Source organism: Chenopodium album, chromosome 2 (genome assembly GCF_948465745.1).
Source record: "Chenopodium album chromosome 2, dcCheAlbu1.1, whole genome shotgun sequence".
Lineage (NCBI taxonomy): Eukaryota > Viridiplantae > Streptophyta > Magnoliopsida > Caryophyllales > Amaranthaceae > Chenopodium > Chenopodium album.
In genome coordinates, this window is record NC_137835.1 from 38,691,584 (window position 1) to 38,713,978 (window position 22,395).

The 22,395-nt window shown below is 37.8% G+C and overlaps 1 long non-coding RNA gene across 1 annotated transcript; it reads left to right on the forward strand.

Moving 5' to 3' along the window:
* The first annotated feature begins 18,510 nt into the window (after positions 1 to 18,510).
* LOC145585279 (uncharacterized) lies at positions 18,511 to 20,830 on the forward strand. The gene is made up of 3 exons (XR_014100621.1): positions 18,511 to 18,821; positions 19,842 to 19,925; positions 20,606 to 20,830. It is a non-coding gene; the product is annotated as an uncharacterized LOC145585279 (long non-coding RNA).
* Positions 20,831 to 22,395: the final 1,565 nt, after the last annotated feature.

Genomic DNA, 22,395 nt, shown 5'->3' on the forward strand with positions numbered 1-22,395 from the left:
CAAAATATTCAATTTGCTCCAAACTATTATTATGCTAAATTGGTTGAATATTAATGCAACGTATAATTCTAAAATATCGTGATCACTTGATTAACCAACAAGATTAAAAAGGAACCTAAACCGGTTGTCAAAATTATCTTATTAGGCGTGATTTTCAATTACGAATTTCCTTTAAACATGCAATATGGTGATCATACAAAATATAATTGAATAAACATTAATATTGGAAGCAATTTAACAATAATAGTGTTAGCTAAATCAAATAATAATAATAACAATCCTAATCATGATACTAGCAATATTATAAATAAAATAAGAGTAATTAAATTAATTAATTACTCACATTCTGCGCGTTCCTTTAAATTGCTACATCATGAATAAACTGTTAGTAACTTCAATAAAAAAATATAAAGCAAATGAAAATTAAATTAAATAAAAAGTAGAGTTGATTTGGTCCAAACCCTCAGTTATTTGTACCTTTCACGCCTTGGTTTAAGGACGGAACCTCGAGTTAAGTATAGACTCCTTGGAGTGCTTAGGGGAATTGTTATGAAGAATAAGGAGGCTAGAAATTAGGTTAAAGAGGGAGAAGAGAATGATTTTTGGTGTAAGGTGTGAGAGAATGCTTATTGGTGCCCCGAACTGCAGAAAGGGGGGTCCTATTTATAGGGAAAATGAGCAGAGGGAACACGCGGAACCCTAAAAAGATAAAAACCCTAAAAAATAATACCGTGTCACGGCAAAGAGCACTGTGACACGGTGACAGGCACCGTCAGACTGGGGAAAAACCCGTGACACGGGAAATAATTAGGTTACGGGAAGTGAAAACGCGTTTAGGGATTACGCGGAGAAAACACGGAGCAATCCCGTGGCACGGGATGTGCACCATGACACGGGAAGAAATTCCATGACACGGCATTGTCCACCGTGGCTCAGTGCAGTATGCCGTGTCACGGTGTAAAAAGTACGCGGAAATTACACGGAATATCCCTGTGTCACGGAATGGGCACCGTGACACGGGAAATTGCTCCATGACACGGTGCAAAATCCCGTGACACGGGAGAAAATTGTGCAGAATTACAAAAATGGGCACCGTGTCATGGAAATAAGCCCCGTGACACGTCAGCTTTTGCCGCGTCGCAGCATTTTTGCTGCTGCGCGGTAATTTCAGTTTTTTACCCGTTTTTAAAATAATCATAACTTTTGATCCGTAACTCGGAATAAGGCATATAATATATCATTGGAAAGTTTATCAAGTCTAATTTTCAACCCAATTAGAATCAAGTAAAAATGATATTTAGAGCTTAAGATATGGCCGTTTTAGTGTTTTGCTCATATCTTTTTCGTTATAGCTCGGAATTGGGCTTATGATATATGGTTGGAAAGCTTATTTAAATTTCTATCCAACAAAATAATAATTGGATCAAAATTGTATTTCCATAAAATCAGTTTCTCTCAGTTTTGCGATGTGGACACGAAAAGTAAAAAATAGGTTATGGTTTAGGGAAATGAGCTAGAAATTGGATTGGTTCATGAAATATATTGGATAGAACATGGATTTAAGCACTCCAAAGATTAAATACTCAACTCGACCAATAATGGCGGTGAAAGGTGTTCATCATCGAGTTTGGTTTTGGGGAGACATTTTAGGTGTCTACATAAACCGATCTAAGTGTTCAGATTTTTTCGAACATCACGAAAAAAGCTTCACAATTGGGGGGGGGGGGGTAATAATACAAAATTAAAAAAAATCGAGAAATTCGTAGCACAGGTGTCGCGCGCAACTGGAATAGCTGCGCACGGATGTCACGCGCAACAGACTTCATTGCGCCCGACAGGCTCGTACAACTGCAAACCCGAATTTTTACATTAAAACGAATTTGCGACTTCTACTTGCGGAAAAAAGAGGGTGTTTCTTAAATATAACATATACTCGGAAAATAAAATTAAACTTTGATTTAATTCTATTTAAACAAAGTTTGATTAATTTTTCATTTAATTTCTACCTAAGAGATTAAAGAAAAATAGAAAAAAATACATAAAAAAAACACATTAGAACTACGCAAAGACCTGATTTCGTAATGCGAATACGTAGGCAACCTTTAAAATTTGGTCATATCAAAATATAAAAATATAAAGCTCATTTCATTTCATTCAAATTTCAAAGAAAATAGAGACATTGTTGAACTAGACTGTAAACGAAAAAAAAAAAAACATAGTAGTGATCACAGTTTATTCAATTTAAAACTAATAGCGAAACTGTGTAACACTCTAAGGTTTTACTATGTCCTCAATTTTCATGGACAATGGAGGAGTAGTTTCCATCACAGTATTTTCAGCAACCTTAGAGCTTTTTCCTACGCTCTTCTTCTTAACCCATACATTGCTCTTCAATTTGGAAATTGAGGTCTTTTCAACCTTTTTTCCCTTTTCCGAAGCTATCATTAGTCTTTTTTCGAGTTTGTTGCGAAGGTTCCTTGATTATCACACCTTGTTGTGCGAGCTTGGAGGGAGCTTTCCTTTTTGTTTCCTTCGAACGCGCCTTAGGAGATGAGAAGTCTAATTTTCTTATCACTCCTTTGTTTTGGCAACTAGGAGGAGTAGTGGTGGCCGAATGCATCAAAGGCTTAGGTGGATTGCGATCCGTGGCGGCTTGATATTGAGATCGAGGCTTGTTTAATTCGCCCTTATCCGCCGCATTCATCCAAGCTTTGTAAAAGGAATATAATGAAATACTCGCAGTAGGATTTTGTACTACCCATCTAGGAAGACTTGTCTAATACTCCATCCAACGAAAAACTCGCTCGGGTTTAAAAATTACATCTGCAGGGGCATCACAATCTTGCGGGGGAATAATGTGTTTTATCCCGTATTGTCTCATTACCCTGCAAGGAAAAATATAAGTAGTACTAGATAGGCCTAAAAGCCTAATGTAAGGGCAATTGAGACTATTCCAAATCATACTATTTACGTTCCACCAAGGAATCACAAAGCGTATGTTAGGAACCCCATGACAAAAAAAATGACGTCCATTCCTCTTCATTCTTGTGCTTATAAAGGATTCGACGTCCAGGGAATGTCCTTACTCCATTAGCCTCAAGGTTTTGTGGCTGATCAACAATTCGCAAACGCTCCATGAGCCAAATCTTTAAAAAAAAAAAATCAGTTTGCGATATTTACACAAGCAGGTGGCGCGCGCATCAAAACCAGTTCCGCGCGCCATTCGCCCGCAGCGCAGAAGATTGAGCTGGTCATGCCAGCACAACTTCGTAACTTGGCTGATAAATGACGAAAAATAAACGTACATGTAATAGGAGTGGACTTCCCGTGAAACTGTTTTCGTTAGGGTCTCCTCTAAGGCGATTCAAACATAGAATGGTTTCCGCCAAAGCCAAAGGAGCAGGTGAATGATATCCCTCTATTTTCTCTACTATGGACATCATGGAATAATCTCCGTATTCTTTGCCTTTCCTAAGTAAACAATTAACATCAAGACAATATCATAAAGCACGAATTTTGAAGCGTTGTTTAGTCATGTTGTCACGAGAGGCGACGAAATGTTCAATAAATTGAATCAAGTTCACGCCTTCTTCAGTTCCAATATTGGTCATATCATTGTCAGAAAAGCCGAAAAATCTATGGAATATGGGTTTGGGATCTGACAAGGTAGGCGAATAAGTCACAGGGAGAGTATTTGTAGGGAAGCCTAGCAAGGCCTCAAACTCACCGGGTAGGGGGACAATTTCGTCCCCTTTAAACAAGAAAAGATGGTGGTTAGAGTCCTAATGGTTGACTACGGCATGAAGAAAATCAAAATTAATCACTAGTTGCATATAATTCAATAGAGGGTCTAGGTGGTAAATTTTTAAAGCTAGTTTGTCCTCGGTTGAAAGGGAAGTGACTCATTGCTTCAAACGTTGTTCAAAGGTCTTCACCATTGTTCAAAAAAGAGAGAGAGTGAGAATTTAGAGAAATTAATTCTTTTTAGTTTCTTATGATATTACTAAGCGAATGAATGCGAGATGATCAAAAGCCTACACGAAACCACGTTTAAATAGACCCAAGAGGGGCAAATTTTTGGCAAATTTGGCTTAAAGGAAAGTTCACCAATAGATGGCGCGTGCAACTCATGAGTTGCGCGCGACATCTGCGTGCAACCAATTCACATGCGCGCTACAGCCGCGCTCAACTCATTTAGTTGCGCGCGTCTCCCCTGTCGCAGCACGTGAATTAGATTTATTTCCGTATTTTCGCTTACATAATGACAAAATCTTAAGACAAATCATACGCTTGCCTTTTAACCCTTTGTGTCCCTTTTCTTTCCTACTTCCTTATTTTCTTTTTATTTTTTTTTTACTATTTTCTTAATTCCTTATTTTCTTTTCTTATTTTCTTTTTCCTCTTTTTCTTCCTTTTTGCTTTCTTTTCTCCTTCCTTTTTTGAGTTTTGGAAACCTTGCCCTCCCTCGAAATTTTTTTGCTTTTTTTAAAAAAATAATAAAAAATAAATAATAATAAATACGTACACATGGAAACAAAAAATAATAATAATGATGACATATATACAAATGTGTCATATGTACAACAATGCAAAAAAAATATATACATCTGTTTCCTAAAATAAATAATAATATGTGTACAAAAGGAATCAGGGTGCTTGGCGACTACTAGACGGTTGCTGCACATCCTGCAAAATCCAAAACGAAGATAAATACATGAAATGTAATAACTTCGTTAAAAAGAAAAGAAATAAAACTTACCGCGATCATCCAATAATCACAGCATGATAAAGTCATGAGGGCTCTCCAATAAGCAGCTCGGAAAGCACGTATAGTCCTCACCATGCCGTTTACGGTTTCCCGCGGAACCTCTTCCAAGAATATAAGGACAGTTAGTAAACAAATGTATATGAAACAAAAAATAAATAGAAATGTTTAAGTACATATACTCAAAAGACATACTAACTCAACCGTCTCAGGTACAAACGGTATCCCCTCATCATCCTCTCCTGCTGGAAGGGTCTCACGAATTACCGATCCGACAGCATCGGTATACGTGATCTCCGCTGTAGGAGGCACCCTACCACCTAGCTCGACCCGCTAAAAAAATATATGACAAAAAATGATAAAAGGGTCAAAGTTCCGAAAAATAAGAAGAAACAAGAAAAAGAGAGACTTAGAGTATTAACCGGAACAAAATCTAGAAAAGGTGTCAGTCTGGATGCAATAAAAGCCGGATAAGAAACCTCCGGCAACACCAGTTGCTCTACTGGATAACCAAGGATCGCCTGAGCTCGATCCTCGGTAGACAGCAAATCTGGACGTAACATCTGGATTGGAGGATCCGCAGGAACCAAAGGCTCCTCGGAAAACAGCTGCCAGAGAACACGCTAGCCTAAAAACCAAGCGTATGTCCTCTAGAGCACCAAGAGTCCCAGATAGAGGGCCTGAAAACGACAACAAACCATGCCAGACCGGATTACCTCAGGGACCCCGGCGATCAAACTCCAAAGACGGAGATCGATCTATAAAACACAACCATATGAAAAATCGTCAAAAAATAAATAAAATCAAAAGATGCACATGTAGTTGGAATACTCACCGACGCACGAGTCGCTGAAAGGATCCTCTGGCCAAAGTCGCAGGCAGAAGTGGCTCGTCTCTTCTTAATCGTGACCAATCGATGGCCGATAGGAAAAAGAGCAGCCCCAAGCATCTTAGGGGCTAAGAAAGGCAGGTACAAGTATCCCTTAGCCTAAAACTGACAAAAGATAAGCCTAAAGGAGAAAAGCAAAAGTAATAACCGAAAGAAGCTTAAAACACGTACCTCAAGGATACGACCATGCCACATAAGGGAGATCCGAGGCACCTCAGTAGCTGCCGCGGAATCCATCACTTGGGTCTCCTTGCCCATAGCTGTAAGCATACGGGAATACGACACCTCCGCCCAACTCAGGTCACCTACTTGCTCCAAATCACTGAGGCTAATAAGTAACACAATGGCGAAACGCTCTCCTCGATCACTCAAGATAGTGAAAGAAAGAACGTGAGCAATGTATATCCAAGCCAGCTACTCAGGGATACACTGCCGATCAAGCTCGTCAGCCGACAACTCGTCGGCAAGAATCGAGTACGGACAAGACTGCGCGTACACGTGAAGGGCTGACGCAAGATGGTCCCTCAAAAGGTCGCGCAGTCTCTCGTCTGACCCCTAACGAACTCTATGACTATTGGCTCGCCTCCAAAAGGGTAACTGTCATCGCTTCCCATGGAAAGTGGAAAGTGTTGGTGGAATCCCACCAAAACTCCAGCAATCCACGGAGGAAAGCTGACGATGTAGGCTAACTCCATAAATCCCGAAGAGCCGCCAATTGGGAGTCAATCCTGAAAAGTGCCACAATCTCCTTTGCCACCTCGGGCAAACACTCAAAACGGGCTCGCAGGACACCAGAGTCGTATAAACGCATGCTAGGCTCACTATAAGGAAAATATAAAAATAAAAAAATAAAAAAACGGTTATGCTTTAAAAAGGAGAAAAAACAAAAGAAAAAAGAAAGAGACAAAGGCACAAAGAACTCACGATGCTGCGCCACCCTCTGATCGAGACTTGATGGTCTGGGTCCCACTTAAGGACCCTAAGGTCCCAATTGGTAGGAGCCTCCCAAACCACATCCTCCTGGCGATGTCGATCGGTTGCGAAATTTCTCTTTCGAACCTCCTCTCGAAGACGGGTTGTAGACACCTAAAAATGTCTCCCCAAAACCAAACCCGATGATGAACAACCTTTCACCGCCACTATTGGTCGGGTTTAGTATTTAATCCCGAGAGTGCTTAAAAAAATCATATTTTATTAAATTCATATTTTTGAACAGTCCATGGATTAGTCTTGATGTTTGGTAAAAGCATAGTTTTAATTTCAGCCCAAACTTATTAATTAATTTTTAGCCCAAACCTTTTTTATTTTATTGTTTTATTATTTATTTTTGGCCCAAACCCTTTATTTATTTTTATTTAATTATTTTCTTATTTTAGCCTGAATAATAAAAAGTCAGAAAAGGCCCGAAACTATCAATCGGCACTTAAAATGCCAAAGGAAATTAGGGTTAAAAATGTATTTAGACGGAAAAACAGGCAGGAATTTCCCGCGCCACGACAGGTACCTACCATGTCACGGGAATCCTTCCCGTCTGACGGTGGGATTTCCCATGACACGGGAGGTCTGCCGTGACACAGGACATTCCGTGTCTTTTCCGCGTAAACCTTTAACGCGTTTTTTATCCCGTTTTCTGAAAAATTCCCGCGTCACACCAAAAATGTACCGTGTCACGGGAAAGTGTACCGTCTGACGGTGGAGCTTCCCGTGTCACGGTACAGTTTGACCGTGTCACGTGATACTTTTTTAGGGTTTTTATCATTTTAGGGTTCCGTGTGCTCCCTCAGCACATTTTCCCTATAAATACCCCCCTCATTTATGATGAACGGGGCACCGAGTAGTTCTCTAATTTAATTTTCTCTCTTCTATGCTTTAGCCTAAACACTAGCCTACCCCTTTTCTACTTCAAAATTCCTTCTTCAAGTACTCAAAGGAGTCCATACTTTACTCGTGGTTCTATCCTTAAGCCAAGGCGTGAAAGGTAGAACTGTTTGAGGGTTTGGCCCCAAATCTACCTTACTTAATTTAATTTAATTTAATTATTGCTTTATTATTTCCTTGAAGTTACTAACTCGTTTATTATTTTGTAGTTGCAAACAAACAGAATCAAAGTAAGGATCATGCTCCTTTTATTTTTATTATTTTTCTAACGATTTTATGTTGTTGGAATTGTGATTAAATGGGTTATAATATTAATGTTGTTTTATTATATTTATGATCACCATATTGCATGTTTAAAGGGAATATGTAATTGAACATCACGCCTAATAAGATAATTTGGACAACCGGTTTAGGGTCTTTTTAATCTTATTATTAATTGAAGTGATCACCAATATTTTAGAATTATGTGTGCATTAATATTAAACCAATTTAGTTAAATAGTAGTTTGGAGCAAATTGAATTATTGTTTGTATGCCTTTGAGATCACAGGAATACTTTTCACTATAAGAATCGAGTAGAGGCTAATACGGGCGAACGTGACTCCATGACTCACTTCGTACCATCATCCCCGATCCTCCTTTCGTGGTTCCGAACCATATGGAGTTAGTAATCTCATGGATTATGAATGGGGTGTAACCTTCACGGGTCAATCGTTGTTGCCTATCGTTGTCCCTTATCGTGGTTGCCTTAAATGATCCGTGAACGGTTTACAAGTTCCTTAAAAACTTGTTGGCGGCTCCCTACTTTGCTTTGTCCCTAATCGTAATGTCAATTCCCACTTCCTATGAGTGCCAAGCATATTCACCACATGCTTTTAACGTAGGCGCACTTCGAGCGACGCCTACAATTTGGCGACTCCACTGGGGAGGATTCTTGATTATTTATCGATTTGAGTGATCGGTATTTAATTAAGATGAGTGGATGAGACTTGAAAGATTCTTGAAAAAAATATTCCTGTGATTAATTTGGCATTTTTGCATCTGCATAGACGTTTTAACATCACATTCAGGTCTGTCCCGTAGGAAAAATTGGATAACTTGGTTGCGCGCGAAGGAAAAAAGGGCACCAGTCAGATCTTCTGACTACCGTGCCACGGCAAAATCTGCCATGTCACGGTACAGTGCACCGTCTGACGGTGCACAGTACCGTGACACGGGAATTTTTGCCGTGTCACGGCAGTCCTAAAATCAGTCCGGTGGCTTATTTTCTTTCCTCACAGTCGACTTCCTTCGATTTTTCTGAAAAAACGTATGTGTTCTACATACGTCTTAGCCCCGGGGGATTTAAGCTCTATCAACCCAAAAACGCTCATGGCAATAAGGGTTCATCCGAGTTATTAAATCCACCCAAACCATGGAGTCGAGTTCGATTTCATCACGAACTCGCGGAGCCGCCCGTTGGCATACACCCTCAAGGGAGGCTGCCTTGCTAACGCGTCCAAACTCTTAACCATGGTACCCTATTGACACCAAATAAACTTGACCATAATCGAACATAGAACTTGACCTTAGGTTGCGAACTATTCTTTGCATCATTGTGCCTACATGTTTTATGTTTGGTCGTTTTGATCCTAACCTTAACGATCTTTCTTTGTCTATGGTGGATTATTTTATGACTAATGATTGCCAATGGACCGTACTCACTTAGTAATTAGCAAAAAAAAAAAAAAAAAAATTTGTCGTGTCACGGTACAGTGCACCGTCAGACGGTGTGCCGTACCGTGGCACGGGAAAGTTCACCGTGTCACGGCAATTTCCACCGTGACACGGTGGATTTTCCAAAAAAAAAAAAAATTGTCGTGTCACGGTACATTGCACCGTCTGACGGTGTGCCGTACCGTGGCACGGGAAAGTTCACCGTGTCACGGCAATTTCCACCGTGACACGGTGGATTTTAGCAAAAAAAAAAAAAAAAAAAATTGTCGTGTCACGGTACAGTGCACCGTCTGACGGCGTGCCGTACCGTGGCACGGGAATGTTTACCGTGGCACGGGAAAGTTCACCGTGTCACGGCAATTTCCACCGTGACACGGTGGATTTTCCAAAAAAAAAAAAATAAAACCGTGTCAGTCAAGTCTTCCGTGTTAATTTGGTCCTCGCGTCAGTCATTTTGGTTATTGTTCACATGTCTAGCCATACGATCATACCCCGAGTCTTATGACATCACTTAGTCACTCACGAGTCAAGTATATTCCACACACTTTCTTTATGTTCCGACTCGAGTCATGCACCAGGTCGTTTATGATCGTATATTAGGTTCATGCACCCTTTTTTCGTCATAATAAAAAATGAGTGGAGTTTTCTCACCTGTTTTCAAATGTCTATTTTTTTTCCTTCCTTTCCTATCTTGAGCAATGAGTCAAACAATTAAGTGAATTATTTTATTTCACAGTACTTGGTCAAGGAACAGGGATAGATCAATACGGTTCGAGCCATTACCGCAACAATCTCTCAGATCTACTAGGCGTTCAAAGAGAACTTTGCCATCTCCATTACTCATCACCTTACAATGGCCACTAAAGAAGATATTGAGAACATCAACAAATCCATCGAGGCACTGTCTTCCATGATGCAAACCCTTACCACTAGGGTCACTACCATGGAACAAAACAAGGTCACTATTTCCACCCTTGACAAACTGAAGGAACAAATGAGTAAGATTTCTGAGGATTTCACTTATGTGGAACGGCCTCCCACTCCTTTGGATGTGAAAGACAGACTCCCTGAAAAGTTCTCCACTGCAGATATTCCAAAGTTCAAGCCTACTGACAATCCAATATTCCATTTGAAGGCGTTCTCTGCAACCATGGCTCTTAAGGGATTGGACGTAACACTCTTCCCTACGGTGTTCTTTCTCTCCTTAGAACATGCTTGCCAACAATGGTTCTATTCCCTAGATGCCAAGCGTACTGCGACTTGGCAAGATGTCACCGAAAGTTTCCATGAATCGTTACAAGTGTAACATTAAAACTAAAACTTCTGAACGTGAACTCTCCATTCTCAAACAGAAAGAGAATGAAGGCTTCACCGCTTATCTAAACAGGTGGAGGGAAACGGCTTCACTCTTGGTAGATCCCCCTAAAGAAAGAGAGATGGTTCGCCTCTTTATTCAAAATCTGACTCATAAATATAGGGAACATCTCAAATTTCTTCCACTGAACACTTTCGAAGCTGTATACGACATCGACATCAATATCGAGGATGAGCTAATAAAGACTGGTGGTAGTAACAATAATAACACTTGGAAAAACAAGAAGAACGACCATCCTTCTTCTTCGTCTTCTAAGCACGAAAATACTACCAACAATATAAGCCAAGTTGATCTCAATGAAGTGTTAGCTCTTGATACTCCATTGCCCAAGAAGAAAAGAACTTACACTCCTTTAAGAATGACTTATGATGCGGCCTTTGATCGCCTTTACAGTCAAGGCTTCATCACACCTATTGGGCCATTTCCAGAGCCAAAACCTGAAGAAAGGTGCGCCAAATGGAATCCCAATGCCCATTGCAAGTACCATCAAGGAAGGGGCCACACTACGGAGCAATGTTGGAATTTGAAGGACGTCATTCAAGACTTGGTGGATGCAAACAAACTTCCTGTCCCTCTAGGCGGCAGGAAGTAATGAATACAAGGCACACAGATCCTTCGTGCAAGATTTCTTGATTTCTTTCTTTATCATTCTTCTCCATTCCCCCATTCATGTCTAGCATAGGTTTTCCACTTTGAATTTTTTTTATATGTTTCATGTGTTTCGTTCACCTTTTCCATTAATAAAATGAGCAATTTTCCTTTACATCTCGATCATAGAATTTTTCATTCATTCATTCATTCTCAATATAAAATAAAAAAAAAAATCAATTACCGAACTAAACCCAAGGTACACCAATGACTTGAGGCACCTTTGCAACCATGTCATTCCCTGTTAACCGTTCAATCACATTCCATTTCTTCATCAACCATTTTGAGCCTCGTCTAACGTTTGGCCTTCATTTCTTCAACCCACATTCACTTAACCCTGGGATTGGAAGATGTGTAATTTTATAACATTCAAAAAGCAAGTAAAAAAAAAAAAAAAAAAAAGCAGCAAAGCAACAATAAAACAATGTCTAAAGGCAAGTGTTCCAATGTCTTTGATATGAACACGTCTCAAATTGCGTCTCTCATCGAGTGCTTGGTACCGTGCCTGAGAAACATGAATGCTAAGTGAGTGATGGACCGCATGATCTGAGATTGTCTACATTGATTCAAAAGAATAAAAAAAAGAGAAAAAAAGAAATTCAAAACAAAAAAAAAAGTTGAAAATAAACTTGCAAAATTCAAAATTTTCAAATTCAAAATTACACATCTTGGGGATTCTCTCGGGCCTTGAGCCTTTTACCCCTTTCTTCCTTAAACCATCAACTTAACCACATTACAACCCTTGAAAGACCTCTTTGAGGTGTACATACACTTGTGCAAAGTTCGGTTAGAGCTACGTTCGGCCTGATAACTAACGGACACATAGGCAACCTCACATCGAGGTGCGGCCACATTCATATTTATATCCATGCATGATTGAGTCAAAGAATATCCAATGCTTATCCCTACCCATTTAGAGCTAGACTTTGGGGCTTGAACCCAAATCACATTAGCTTACCCAGCCTGAAGAGTCATCATCTTTAACTCTTCTCACATCTCTTTCCATCGCTATAACCCTTGCAGCCAGCCTTAGTATCACATTCACACACTTCACTCACACATCCATATCCATCATCCTTCCCTTTAAGAGCCCTTTATCATGAAATCTTGTTTCAACACTGTGCATGTTTCATCATATTTAAAGACAACATTCAGTAGAAGAAACATTGTATACTTGCTTAGCTTCCTGACCTGAGCAATATTCATTGTTTCATGCATCGCATAATGTGCTGATAAACATTTATATATCACTGATGTTTAATCATACAAAGCATATCGTGCTTAGCTCCTTGACCTAAGTAACGTTCATTATGCAATAATCACTATACGTGCTTAGCTTCCAGACCTAAGTGACGTTCAAAATTGCTTCTTTACACCATATATGATGCTTAGCTCCATGACTTAAGTTCATTCATCTATCGTGTCACATGATGTAATTGTCCTTAGCCTCCTGGCCTAAGAACATGCATCATGCATACATTATTTTCAGGACAAGCAATTCAATCCATACGATTCATTTCGTCTTGCTCAAGGAGGAAGTTCAAAACTTATTTCCTTTTTCATTATTTTATTTTGGGGAAGTTCAAAAACTTTTTCCAAGTTTTCATCGAAGGAAGTTCGAAAATAAAAGTTCAGTTTTCACATCTTTCTTTTTCGGGAGAAAGTCGGTACCCTCCACTCATGACAAAAATTGACGGAAAATTTTTGCTTTTGCATCTTCGTTTGCTTGTGTCTACACACACACACACACACTCACAAGTCATACACATGTCATGTCACATCAAGTCAAACTTGGTCAAGTTAGTGGTTAAGTCAATCACAGTATATACGAGTCCATTGGCAAATTTATTTTTGCAGGTCTTATCTACAGCCCACGTCCGGGGACAAGCAGACCATCTACAGCCCATGTCCGGGGACAAGCGGACCATCTACAGCCCACGTCCGGGGACAAGCGGACTACCATCATTTCACGGCGCAAGGTTCTCGATACACAGAGACTTGCAATCTCATCATCTTTCGACTTTCCTCAAGCATGGAAAGTATTATCCGGTGGATTTTTCTTCAAGTATAGAAAACCGCCAAATCGGCTTTCCTCAAGCATGGAAGGCATTATCGGTGGAATTCTTCAAGCATAGAATGACACCATATTCATCAGTCGGCTTTCCTCAGGCTTGGAAAACGTTATCGGTGGATTTTTCTTCAAGTATAGAAAACCGCCAAGTCGGCTTTCCTCAGGCTTGGAAAGCGTTATCGGTGGATTTTTCTTCAAGTATAGAAAACCGCCAAGTCGGCTTTCCTCAGGCTTGGAAAGCGTTATCGGTGGATTTTTCTTCAAGTATAGAAAACCACCAAATTCCTTTGTTGGCTTTCCTCAAGCATGGAAGGCATTATTGGTGAAATTATTCAAGCATAGAATGACACCAAATTCGTTCATCGACTTTCCTCAGGCATGGAAAGTATTATCCGGTAGCTTTCTTCAGGCTTAGAAAGCTACCAAACTCATCAGTCGGCTTTCCTCAAGCATGGAAAGCATTTCAACAAACGTCATCCGGTGGATTCCTTCAAGCATAGGAAAATACCAAACTCATTTGTCACCGATACACTGGTGTCAGATACGTATTCTATCCCTTTACTCCTTTTATCTGTAGAACTAACATTTTTCTGCAGGTAACGGCTTATACAGAGTGATTTAGGATCGCAAAACGTCTTAAATCATTCTCCGTCCCTATCGGCTACTTTGACTATCGTTTTCGAAACTGACGTTTCTACAAACTCAGTCAAAGTGGGGGCTTCAAATTGTAGGCGTCGCTCGAATTGCGCCTACGTTAAAAACATATGGTGAATATGCTTGGCACTCATAGGAAGTGGGAATTGACATTACGATTAGGGACAAAGCAAAGTAGGGAGCCGCCAACAAGTTTTTAAGGAACTTGTAAACCGTTCACGGATCATTTAAGGCAACCACGATAAGGGACAACGATAGGCAACAACGATTGACCCGTGAAGGTTACACCCCATTCATAATCCATGAGATTACTAACTCCATATGGTTCGGAACCACGAAAGGAGGATCGGGGATGATGGTACGAAGTGAGTCATGGAGTCACATTCGCCCGTATTGGCCTCTACTCGATTCTTATAGTGAAAAGTATTCCTGTGATCTTAAAGGCATACAAACAATAATTCAATTTGCTCCAAACTACTATTTAACTAAATTGGTTTAATATTAATGCACACATAATTCTAAAATATTGGTGATCACTTCAATTAATAATAAGATTAAAAAGACCCTAAACCGGTTGTCCAAATTATCTTATTAGGCGTGATGTTCAATTACATATTCCCTTTAAACATGCAATATGGTGATCATAAATATAATAAAACAACATTAATATTATAACCCATTTAATCACAATTCCAACAACATAAAATCGTTAGAAAAATAATAAAAATAAAAGGAGCATGATCCTTACTTTGATTCTGTTTGTTTGCAACTACAAAATAATAAACGAGTTAGTAACTTCAAGGAAATAATAAAGCAATAATTAAATTAAATTAAATAAAGTAAGGTAGATTTGGGGCCAAACCCTCAAACAGTTCTACCTTTCACGCCTTGGCTTAAGGATAGAACCACGAGTAAAGTATGGACTCCTTTGAGTACTTGAAGAAGGAATTTTGAAGTAGAAAAGGGGTAGGCTAGTGTTTAGGCTAAAGCATAGAAGAGAGAAAATTAAATTAAAGAATTACTCGGTGCCCCGTTCATCAGAAATGAGGGGGGTATTTATAGGGAAAATGTGCTGAGGGAGCACACGGAACCCTAAAATGATAAAAAAAAACCCTAAAAAAGTATCCCGTGACACGGTCAAACTGTACCGTGACACGGGAAGCTCCACCGTCAGACGGTACACTTTCCCGTGACACGGTACATTTTTGGTGTGACGCGGGAATTTTTCAGAAAACGGGATAAAAAACGCGTTAAAGGTTTACGCGGAAAAGACACGGAATGTCCCGTGTCACGGTAGGTACCTGCCGTGGCGCGGGAAATTCCAGCCTGTTTTTCCGTCTAAATACATTTTTAACCCTAATTTCCTTCGGCATTTTAAGTGCCGATTGATAATTTCGGGCCTTTTCTGGCTTTTTATTATTCGGGCTAAAATAAGAAAATAATTAAATAAAAATAAATAAAGGGTTTGGGCCAAAAATAAATAATAAAACAATAAAATAAAAAAGGTTTGGGCTAAAAATTAATTAATAAGTTTGGGCTGAAATTAAAACTATGCTTTTACCAAACATCAAGACTAATCCATGGACTGTTCAAAAATATGAATTTAATAAAATACGATTTTTTAAGCACTCTCGGGATTAAATACTAAACCCGACCAATAGTGGCGGTGAAAGGTTGTTCATCATCGGGTTTGGTTTTGGGGAGACATTTTTAGGTGTCTACACGGGTCACCCTCTTTCGAGGGCAAACCGCCTCGTCAGGACCACCTAAAATCTCCTCAACATCAATAAATGGAGGCGAGTCCATGCTATGATGGATAAAATTTCTTTATAAGTTTACTTTATTTCCTAAACTAAACTTATATACGTATTCTAGATCCATTTCAGTAGCATAACAGATGTCGATAGGCAAACACGAAAATCGAATGTCACTCATACTTGGGGGCTACGATACCTGCAGTAAAACTTAGTTAATGGGGGCTTCTAACACCCACAAAAGCCATCCTATACAAGTTTCAACTAAGTATTCAAAGGATTATATTTCAAAATCTCAAAGAATCAACTACTTTTGGACGAATAACGTAATATGAACATGATTATCATCTACCAAACAATTTTGAAGTTTGAACATGGCAAGAATAAGGTAAGAGCATGTTTCGCGCCATTTTTCAACAATCAAAATTCGCAAAAATGAATTATGAAGTAATATTGGTTCCATCACTATAATCTACTTCATAATCATCAATTATAACCAAAATAAGCGAGAAAAAGCAATAAAATCAAGCAAAATTCGAAGAAAAAGGGCAAGAACGAACTTGAACAAAGAAATGATCATATGAGGTTCAATACATAACCATTTTTCATGGAATTTGTTGCAAAACACTCCTTAAACATAGTATAAAAACATGGAACAGACAATTTCAAGAATAATGGACCCAATAAAAAAACCCCCCAAATTCGAAATTTAGGGTTCAACGGTTCGAAAATCATCCCAATTAAGCCTAAACCAAACGAAAAATAACAAAAAACTTACATTGGATTACGGGAAATATGAATAACGGACAAGATCTACTTCCTTTATCTTCGAAAAACAAGAAAATCCGAGCTTCCTAGAGAGAGAAAGGTGCGAAAATGGCGAAGGAAGGAGAAACAACGAGCGAAATGAAAATCGCGCTCAGCGATTTCATTTTACTGACATAAATGTCGCGCGCAACTGGATCTGTTGCGTGTGACATACCAGCACAACTCAGACCGATGTGCGCGCCTGGCCAGCGCGACCCACTGAGTTGCACGTGGATATTGGTCACTAAAATGACCGGAATCTTGATTTTGATCTGTTTGATAATTTTTTAACGGTTTTTGCTCGTTATTAGACGTAATGGCGCGCAAATTATCAAAATATTTTTAAATTGCTTTGCATATAGTAGGTTGTTTTCTTCTTTGTTAGTTTTTTGCATCATTCTTGCATGCACACCATGCTTTGTGTCTTCCCCAAGCATACATTTTAAACGTTTTTCGTAAGAGTGCCTTAGGGTGTTCCGTGTTGGTGATTTACGTAAAAGCACCCATAGACAGGTTTGTCATTTTACTGTATTGACGTTAAAAATGTCCGGGTTTTTCTTCTTTTTTCACGTTCGAAGCAAAAAGGAAGGCGTTTTCATGCAACGTAAAAATGCAAATGGTGTATCGAACGACGCAAAATTGTACTGCGTAGGTGTTGCGTAAAATTTCACTTTAGCCTAAGCTTTGCGAGATCTACCTCTCGGAACTAAAAGGTAGAGAATTACTGTAGGCGTTTGCTCACGAGTCGACAGGCACGCCGAACCATCAGGAACAGGCGCTTCTTGAATGGAAGCAAATAAGTTTTTTGGCTTTTTACCACTGAGAATTTTTGATAGTACAGGTCTACCAAAGAGAATTTCCCTACATTTTATAATTATCCCGTGATAATCATATACTTATGCCACGATTTTTGCAACAAAATAAATTTCGTAGCTAGATCTGCTCATCCCATGGAAAAAGAGGAAATCATTACATACCATAACTTTGTTAATAATATATATTTGCATGGCCAATCCTCCTTAATTGTATCTTTGTTGGCATCAATCATTTGCTAGGTTGTACAAGGACAAGAGTTAGTGAGAAAGAGGAGGGAATGAGAACAAAAATGTATATATTTACATGATAATTAAATTAAATACCATGAATTAGCCATGTTACAACATTTTCTTAAAAAAAAACTTGAAGATATTAGAAATTCGTTAAGCACTAATTGATACAAAATAAAATATCAAACATAATACAAATTAGTCAATAATAGAATTTTTTTTTAATGAATGCACTAGTTAAAAAAAAAAAAAAAAAAAAAAAACTCAACCCCTATAATATTTAATTATATTATAAAGCTACATGATTGGAGATCAAACGCCATTCTCCATGTCTCTTTTACAAAAATAGGTACCCTTGTAAAGTTGTAAGTAAAAGGGCACTTGTTCAAAACCCCATTATCCATGTCTCTTTTCACAAAAACTGGTACCCTTGTAAGTAAAAGGGCATCAGTTCAAACCGGTGCTTTTTATTTTTCTTTTTCTGACAAAGTGATGCTTTAGGGCCTGTTCACATTTACTGAACTGAGCTGAATTGAAATGATTGGAGCTGAAGTGAACTGAACTGAACTGAACTGAACTGAGTTGAAATGAATATTTTATGAGAGAGGGAAATTAGAAGCTGAACTGAATTGAAATGAACTGAACTGATTGGAGCTGAAATTAACTGAACTGATTGGAGCTGAAATGAACTGAACTGAACTGAAATTAATTAAAAGTGAACAGAACCTTAGTAATTAATGACTTTTTTTTACAATAATAATGACATTTTACAAACAAAAAAAAAAAGAAAAAAAAAAAGAAAAAAAAAAAAAAAAAACAAACAAAAATTAAAAAGACCCTAGTAACAGTCGCCTACTCGTAAAGAGTTGTGACTTAAGTTTACAAAACTAGAAAAGTCCCATCCTTCAAAAAAAATTAATAGAAAAGTCCTAAATTTCCTCATTCTCACTTCTCACTTCTCAACACCACGTACAACCGCCACATCCACTGATGCCCACTCCATCGCCGTCGACTCCACGACGCCTCGTCCGCCTTCGCGCTCCCAGAACTCCATCTTCGCCCACGCTGCCTCCCTCAATTTGCCGCCGGCGCTTGTCTCCTTTGAAGACTGACAACTTCCACCGCTAACCAATCGTATCCACCTCCTCCATCACCGTAGAATACAATCGAAGGAAGTCAAATCCTTCTCTATATCTTCCTTTTTCAACGATTGAGCAAGGTTAGGGTTTCACTCATTTTTTGCCCAACTTTTATCTTTAATTATCTATGTGTCTCTCCTCTTTTGATATGGCTGGTTTTTCGGTAGTTTAATTAACTTGGTTTGTTTAATTCAGTTGATTGAGGGGATTTTTGGTTAAGGTTTGTGTTTGGGGATTTTCAGATTTTGGGAATTTTAGTTCTTGTTTTATGGGTGATTTGTTGATTTATATTAAATTACTTAGTTTATTTAAGTAATGAAGTTGATAATTCTGCAAAGTATATATATATGTAGTTTTTATGAAATTTGATTTTTATTGTTAAGAATTTAATAATTAAAAACCTGATTATTATTAGTGTTTATCATGTGATAGCTTAAATTCAATGCTATTGTATCACATTTTACTTTATAATTTCCCTGCAAACTGTTGTTATGCTGTCAAACATGTGATTTTATTCGTTATTTATTTCTTAGAATGGTTACAGGTTTGCTTGAGAGTACGTGTTCCTAGTTCGAGTAGGAACCAAAGTTTTAGTTTAATCAGCCTTCCCTTAGCTGTTCAAATATTTTTAGAATATGAGAATAGCCTATGTTTACATATGTAATTTTATCTTAGCTTGAGATATGTGGGGATTATAAAGTTTAATTTTTTATGTTAGTAAATGATCGTAGGCTTGAACTAGTTGTATGACTAATTGAATTATAAATCTGGTCATATTGCCTTTGCTTGTGCTTTGGTTGTGGAAAGAAATTTGATGTTGTTTGATCAAGCTAAGGTTAGAATTCAATGAACAAATGAGTATTATAGTTTTTGGTCTATTTAGTACACCATCCAATTTAATCCTTCTGAAGTGGGATGGTTGTATTCAAATATTCAATGACATCATTTTGCTTTTAATACCGGGGATGCAACCTCTGGTATAGTTGTATGGACTAGGAAGCATTGGTTTGCTGCTGAATTTTAGCTTTCGGTTGAATTTTCTGATTCTGCAAGTATAGGCCTATTTTTGAATTTTGATATTCAACCTTTTTTTTTTGCAGCTACAGATATGCTCACATTTCTAGTGAACTGGATGGTGAAGTTTCCTGAATTCATAACTAGGGATCTAGTTCTTATTTATGCAGGTTCATTAGTTGCTTGCTTGCAATTATATAGTAGTTGTTTCTGATTCAGGAAAGAGTTCACTTAATTCTCTGTATGTAAATCTTGTATTGTCCTAGTTGGAATTAGTTTAGGTATGATTTATGAAGCTTTGTGATAATTTTGTTTCTGATTGGAATGCTTTGCCTAAGGCCTAAGTAAGCCTAAGTGCCTAACTATATGGAGAAACAAACCAATTATTTAACAAAGAGAATATGTTATAATCTGTACATAACTATTTTCCAAATATAAATTTGCTATGAGACTCTAGTCTCTTTTATGTTTGATCTTCTTTCTTTATTAAGGTTTATAAGAAGTTGATGGCTTCTCGTTATTAAATTTAATCAAGGCTATTATATATTAGTGTGCTTTTTGTAATAAAGGTCGAGTCATCGAATTATACGAAATATATTGTGTGAAATAAGATTGTTGTTGACTTGTGCAATACATAATTTATAAGAAATCAGTGATGATCTCTGAGGAGTTAAAGCCAACTATTTTGACATTTGACCAAATATTTTAGGCCCTATTAGGGTAGAGATTTATGTGTGTCATAAGCCCACACTGCTTTAACAAATTCTCATGGTTTTGAATGTTGTCTTGTAATATTTTGGTGGTTCTTGCATTTGTCTTAAATACCATTGGCTGGCATAATGATTTGCAGAAAGCTATGCTTAAAGGTGAAGCCTCTGGAACAGAAGACTGCCCTGTGAAGATAAACTAATTGCTGGACAATGGTGCTCTTGGTTGGACATTGCTGCTGCTTTTGATGAGTCTTGCTGCTCCAATTATAGCGTACTCTAATTGTAATTTTTTTCAATTTTTTTTTTTGATGAGATGATAAGTGTAAATTCACAAAATATTAATAAAAATATTTGAGTTTTGTGTATTTGTACTTTTAATTGCTACATTAGTTGACAAGGTGATATTTGTGGGGAAAAAAAGCAGCTTATTAGCCATGTCAATATAGTTTATTAGCCACGGTAGTTGTTGACTATTTGTGGCAACAAAGTTTATTAGCCGCGGTAGAATTTGTGGCAAGTAATTTGTTAACCACGCAAGTATTTGTGGCAAGAGAATTTGTTTTCGGAATTTGCCATGACATTCGTTTTCCTGTGGCAAATTCCTAGCCACGACCTCTTGTGCCTGTAACACCCCCGATTTACTAATTGAAAATAAATAAGAATTAAAGGAAAAATAAACAACCTTTAAATAAAATTGCGGAAGCATACACCTAAATCGGAGGTATTACCGCCACGCTCAACAACCTGTCAAGTGTTAAGGCTTACAAAAATCCCAATAATTACAACCCAATAACTCTAAGTGAGCTATTTGTACAACTTTATAAACTCGTTATAACAAACTAATCGAAACACTTGACTCCTTAGCTACGGTCACTTGATAAACCTGCTTAGAAAATCTTGACTGCTCACCATTAAGGACAAATTCCAAAATAGATCGTCGGAGGGCCACCATAAGAAAAAGACATGGCCGCAAACACAAGTAGCAAAACAAAATAACACACACGTCAGCAAAAGCTGAGTAATCACCACTTATCAGAATATAGAGTATATTTGAATAATAGACAATACTAGCTCAATTAAACAATGTAGTTCGAAACTACATTACACATTGTACTATGAAAAATAACTTTTATCAACTCAACCTCGAATAATAATACGAACTTTTACTCAATTAATTCATACAACCCATAAGTGTGTCATGCTCTTTGTTTTATACCTAGCCTTGGACATGAGTAATTCGAATAAAACCAACAAGTATAAAAACTTGAATACACCCAATAACCAGAAAACACCTTGAACCAGACCACATACGGGCCAATTCCCACAGTAGGGGACCATAGAAAAATAAATAATAAAGATTGTACCTCATTCTTAACTCATGATCATTATCTCATTACCAACATGCCAAGGACTAAGGTCTATAACGCCGATCCTCAAACCAATAACAAAATAATAATCCTCAACCTTTTGATCTCATACATCGATCAAATAATTTTTCATAAACACTAAATAGTATCTCAATAAAGGCACATGTTCCCAATTAACATAAAAATTCGATTCATAATATCTCAACTCTTAAAACACATACTAATAACCCAAATATAATCATATCTCAACCCAAAAACAATACTCTGCATTAACAACCCTAAAACCTCGATAAAACCATACTCCCTATAACAACAACATTAAAAACCCTAGAAATAACACAATCAATCAATGCGACAATTAAATCATATAATACCACACACTAATCATATACATATAAATCATGATCATATATAATTCACAAATTATAAAATTTACACATAACAATACGGAGTACAATTAATACTAACAATTTATAATCAAACAAATCAAAAAAAAATTAATTAATATCGTGTGATTACCTTAGGCAAAAAATAGGCAAGGCACTCCACCTTCACAATTCACG